The sequence below is a fragment of the Lonchura striata genome, chromosome 1 (genome assembly GCF_046129695.1).
Source record: "Lonchura striata isolate bLonStr1 chromosome 1, bLonStr1.mat, whole genome shotgun sequence".
Taxonomy (NCBI): Eukaryota; Metazoa; Chordata; class Aves; order Passeriformes; family Estrildidae; genus Lonchura; species Lonchura striata.
Genome location: NC_134603.1, coordinates 12,960,521 through 12,966,218, shown reverse-complemented (window position 1 = coordinate 12,966,218; position 5,698 = coordinate 12,960,521). Strand labels below are relative to the sequence as shown.

Sequence of the window (5,698 nt, the reverse complement as noted above, 5' to 3'; positions counted from 1 at the left end):
TCAGATTGGTGTGAATCATGTCAGTTCTCTTTATCTCTCTTTGTTCTGTCATGTGTCCAAATCTCTCAGTGGCATTCCTCATGGAAGATGTGCAAGAGAAATGTGGCATTATAGCCAGAAGAAAAAAAAATCTGATGAGGTAGTAAAGCAATGGGTCATAATGTGCTTTAATGAGTAAAGTTGTTTGCATGTCCCAGTGACCCTAAACTTAAAATTAACCCCACTAGCTCTAAGTCATAACGTCTCTGAAGATATTCTGGTTCCTCTAGTATTATAAGACTATAACCATTTTGATCTTCTGGATTCTCTCTTACCTCTTCACAACTTTCCCATAAGACTTTTTCAACCTCAGACCATCCATAAGGAGGAAACAGAAAAATTATAACAAGTAAGAGCTCAAGAAAAGATACCTGCCTCCTTTGTTCTCTATTCCAGTGGATGTCATTGCATCTGAAAACAGCAGTGAAAAGCTGAAAATTAACAGGAATTTTATTTTCCTGGCAGAATGGTTTCTGTGCTCTCCCATATTGTTCCTCATTTTCTGCCTCGCACTGGCAGTGGTCTCCTGCTCCATGTCCTCATTCTTGATGTTTCCAGCCTCCTGCCCTTTCCTTGCCAGACACCAGAGACCAAAACTAAATACATATAATCACTGAATTAATGAAAGAAGTGACTGGACTGGACCTTGGTGACATCCATTGGCTCACTCCATGTCAGGCACTGCTGTCTGCTCAGACCATGAGGTGTTTAAGGCAGGGATTATGCCTTATGAAGTTTACACAGAGGTGCTGACTGAGGTCTTTGGGCAAGGTGAACATTAAATAAGAGCCTTGTACTAGAAAATGTTCCTACCTGGAAAGGTTCAAAGAAAAGCCTCCTTATACAAGTGAAACTCATGCTTGGTACACTGGCAGTTTATTTAACAGAGCTTGGCAACTGAAACAAATCATTGTACAAGAAAAAGCAGGGACTTCCCATTTTGCTCCACCTTCCTCCCACAGATAGATTCACTAACATATGCCTGCTGTTTTACCAGCCTGGGATAAGCAATAAGATAGGGCCTTTTCAGCATGCAGAAAAGATCCTTCAGCTCTCAGAAATGTGAGGTGTCAGCCCTGAGGAGGAAAACAATAAAAATGTTAATGCAATGGATGATCATCTGTCACTCAAACTGTACATTATGTATTCTAATTTCCAACAAAGACTGATACAAGAACATACAGCAATAAAATTTTAGTTATTTTGGAAGATCGAGAGGAATAATAATTTGTTCTACTACCCTTTCATTCCTATGGGCTGCTTGCAGTAATATATTTGTTTTTAATAATTTTATGTGAGGATCATAAAGAGGAATTGAAGGAGGAAGGAACAGATTCTATCACTGAACTTACAGTAATCAAAACTTGAGCAAAAATCATTCCCTCTTTCCTGTGTTTCTTAGCCCTCCCAGTACTGGCTGTACACATTTAAAGGGACTCTTTACACAGCTGCATTTGTTCACAGACATTATATCCACTATGTAAAATAAATGCTAGGAAAAAATGCAGCACTTTATTTTAAGTCTTCTGTGATTACTTTCTTCTTGAGTCTCTGAATTTCTGGTTTCACCATGTACAAAATATGATACATGCCTTCTTACTGCAAATTGCTTTGAGATGTATGGATGAAAACTGTTTTATATGTACTCCTGACTATGGGCAGTTTATTTGTTCCCCTAATAACCAGCTCCTTCAATGAAGACATTTTTATTAAGATCAACAGGAGAGCAGGGTGCAGGGGGGAGGCATTTAAATTGGGGTAGGATTTTTTAAAAGTGAAATTATTCCATATCCCAGTAATATAACATGTAGAAAAGAAACATTATTTGAACAGGTGCATTTTATATATCACATGCACGTGCACTTTCACTGCTTGAAGCCCCTCTAGTGAAATTCACCTGGGCAGCAAATGAGCCTGTAAAGTTCCATTATTAATTTTCAGCCTAGTGTTCTGTTCCCGTTTAGATAATCGGCGTCATGCCTTTGCAATTTACTCAACTAAGCCGATTCAGCAAAATTGCCCTTTTTACAGCACATGTACCCCATATGTGAAGGCTGGATCTACCCTTTCATTCTAGCGTAGTAAGGAAGAACATGTTGTCAAGAAGACGTAAATGCAAGGTTTACAGTAATCAGCCATGATGCACCATCTAAGGATTTGCCTAGAAGCTGAGTACACTTCTTACACTTATACACTGTATTGCTGCACATTATAGCCCACGTAATAAAACAACACGGGCTCCTGGTCAGAGGTGGTGCAAGCTGTACTGCACTGCAGGGCTCGTGTGCCACCATCAGAGGAGAGTCCGGACTGACGCACGGAGAGACAGAGCAGGCATCCTGTGGGACAGACAGAGCATTTCTAGCAACTTGTCTTCAACCCCTTTGGGGAAAATCAGTTACAAACAGGACCCAGAGAACAGAAGGTGGCTTAAACAGGTAGAAGTACTGAATGTGTCATAGCAAGCATCTAATATTGGTATATTTAGTCATGGACTGGGCAAGTCATGTAGTCTGGCCCTCAAACCCTCAGAACTCCCAAATTAATTTCAGTCATTTAAATGTGGATGCTCAGATAAAACCAGCCCTCTGGATGTCCTTCACACTGAGTGAATGTAGAGAAATACAGTCAGCACCCAGCTTATTTCACACATTTCAATATTATGATAGGATAAATTGTGCTCTAAAGGATCCTCGGAGTCTTCACTGACTGTAGCAGAAATTTCAGTTAGAGAACAAACTTTTGTATGGATGAAATTAGTCAGGATGAAATACATAATGATTTGTATCCACTGGGAAAACTTGTTACCAGCATTTCCAAATTTCCAGTCATGCAGAATCAGGGGCAGATGTGGCTATAGTACAGACAAAACTTCAGTGATTCTTCTTCAGTAGAAAGTGAAAGCCAAGTTCAGCCCAGCTGAGAGATGACTATCATGAAACAGAGTACTCAATTTCAATAAAGATAGTACAGTGGAAAATCATGTTAATTACTAGTGACAATATAGAAGGTTCATGGAAAGTCCTGAAAAATTTTCCATGTCTTGTTTGCTAAATGATGTTCATTAGGTATCTCACAAGGGGAAACACCATCTGATCCTAGAAGGAAAACAAAACAAAACAAAACAAAACACCAAAACAAAAAAGGATTTGGTATAATATATTTTGTTAAAATTAAACAATGAAGAAAATGGAATCTTCAAGGACAGCCTGTGTGAAGAGGTTACAAATATTGCTTTGCCCTGCAAGAATGACATCATGGTTTCTCTCAGAATTGCTAAATACCAAGATGTGTTTTCTGAAACATGGACTTAGAGATATATGGTGTTTGTACTCACAGACTCATTTTCCCACAGAACTTCATTAACTGAAGGATGAACCTTCACTACATTGTAGTAGCCTACAGCTTTTATTTATTTTATAGTATTGTTAAAACCTCTCAAATCTTCATGTTAATGTCCTTCTTTCTCTAGAGAAAGTGCATCTATCAAGTAGATATTAATGTAGTACTCTTTCAGCTATCTAGTTGCTGGCATGGAATACACTTTCCTCATCAGGCACAAATGTAATACCTCCTCATTCATAATGGAATTTCAGAATAAAAATGATTCAGAGCAAGCAGAAGAATTTGGAATACATTGGTGCTGCTCTCTGGGGTATAAAAGACATGAAAAAGAGACAGACATTAATTAGATCACAGAAGTGAAGGCAATCATTGGTCTGAATAGCACAGACTAAATACAACTTGGAAACCATTTTCACATTACACACTGCAGCAAATATAAGTAGCTCATATAATTTCTGTCGTCTAGAATCTGAAATCCTTGAAAAAAATCACTTCTTTTTGTAGCACAAATCTAATGATGAAGATGATGTCAATTCAAGAACTCAGAATTTGACTGGCACTTCAGATCTCCTGAATGAGTCCAAAGATGAACAAGAGAAAGCTCTGAAGTCAAATCTTGGATAGTGATGAGAAGTTGGATACTTCAAAGCTCACACAGCTGTAGAAAGGATGTTTACAGATTAAGGCTCACTGAGGTCAAGGACACCTGCTAGTAAAAAATGCTCAATTTTTGTTATTAGCCAAAGATGAAGAATCGAGTGAAGCCTCCCTGCTGAGCTTATGTTCTTCATTCTGATCATTTGTGCAAAGTTAACTTAGCTCTTTTCTGTTTCCTGCTGCCCCATGACAGATCATAAAAAACTTGCTAATAATTACTTAAATAACATCCATTTTTCTAAGGGTGATAAAAATTTTGTTTACCCTCTGCAACCGCCAAGGTGCTTTAGTTGGATTTGGATAAATGCTCGTTTGCAACATTAGCAATTCCACTGGGGGAATCCAGCCTGGAAAATTGCTGATTACATTTTTCCGTGCTTTTATGTGGTTTTGCCATCCAGAATTGTCATTTCAGAAATGCAGCACTTGAAGACTTTTACCTATGTAAATAATGAACCATAGCCAAATCCTGGAGTAGTTAGCTTCTCACTGATGTAATTAAAACTCTAATTTAACAGAATGGCATTCTTCAGTTTCTAAGCTTAAAAACATAAAAAATAATTAACCAGTTATGATGGGAAAAGAATGATATGAGCTTGCAATGTTTTTTGCTTAGTCTCACCTCTTGAGTACTTTTCTTAATCCACTTCAGACCCCATAGGTATAAATGTATTAACGTGTATCCCATAGAGAAATACCAGATAGTTCTGGTTATTTAAAACACCAGAGACACTTCCCCCTGCTGAGTTTTCCAGTGCTTTTGATTTGATTCCCAGAAGTAGAGTCCTCTTGAACTGTCTGGCTTTGGGCTGGGATAAAGTTCATTTCCTTCATAGTAGCTGGTATGCAGCTGTGTTTTGGATTTTTTCTGGAAACAGTGTTGATAATTCAAGGATTTCTTAGTCATTGCTGAGCAGTGCTGACACAGAGTCAAAGCCTTTCCACACACCACCCCACCAGCAAGGAGTTTGAGGATGCACAAGGATTTGGGAGGGGACACAGCCATGAGAGTTGACCTTAACTGATCCAAAGAAGATCCCACACCATATGGCATCATGCTCAGCACATAAAGCTGGAGGAAGAGGAAGTGGAGGGCATTCAGAGTGATGGTGTTTGTCTTCCCAAGTCACCATTAAACATGACAGAGCCCTGCTTAACTGGAGATGTATTAAAACTTGCATGCCAATAGGAAGGAGTTAATGAATTCCTTGTTTTGCTTTGCTTGTATGTGTGAATTTTGCTTTCCCTATTAAGCTCTTCACAGGAATCTTCTCTAGTTTTGCAGCATCAGTCCTCAAATACAGACATCAGAAATGGAGACTACAGCACATACACTGCTGCTCACGAAAGTCTGGACACTTTTGTGTTATCAGTTGAGCCTGAAAAATGGCACCACATAAAATTACTAGACATTCTTGAAAACATTGACCCTAATGACTGATTCTTTCTCAGCATACTCCAGTTCACATTATTAAATGTCTCATCTAAAGTGATTTGTCTTATCAGTTGAAGAGGAAGAAGAATCAAATCTTATGTTCTGCCTTAAACTCTTGATATCGAGAAATTGCAACAAGTTTAAAAAGTTGACATACATTGGAGACTTAAAAAAAAGGAATAGGAAAGAGTAGCTCTCCTCCCTTTCCTGTTTCAGTTTACT

The 5,698-nt window shown here is 38.5% G+C and overlaps 1 long non-coding RNA gene across 1 annotated transcript; it reads right to left on the bottom strand.

The window, feature by feature from the left end:
* Positions 1-899: 899 nt before the first annotated feature.
* Positions 900-2,306, bottom strand: LOC116183330 (uncharacterized). The gene is made up of 2 exons (XR_004147933.2): positions 2,225-2,306; positions 900-1,115 (listed from the first exon to the last, which is right to left on the bottom strand). It is a non-coding gene; the product is annotated as an uncharacterized LOC116183330 (long non-coding RNA).
* Positions 2,307-5,698: the final 3,392 nt, after the last annotated feature.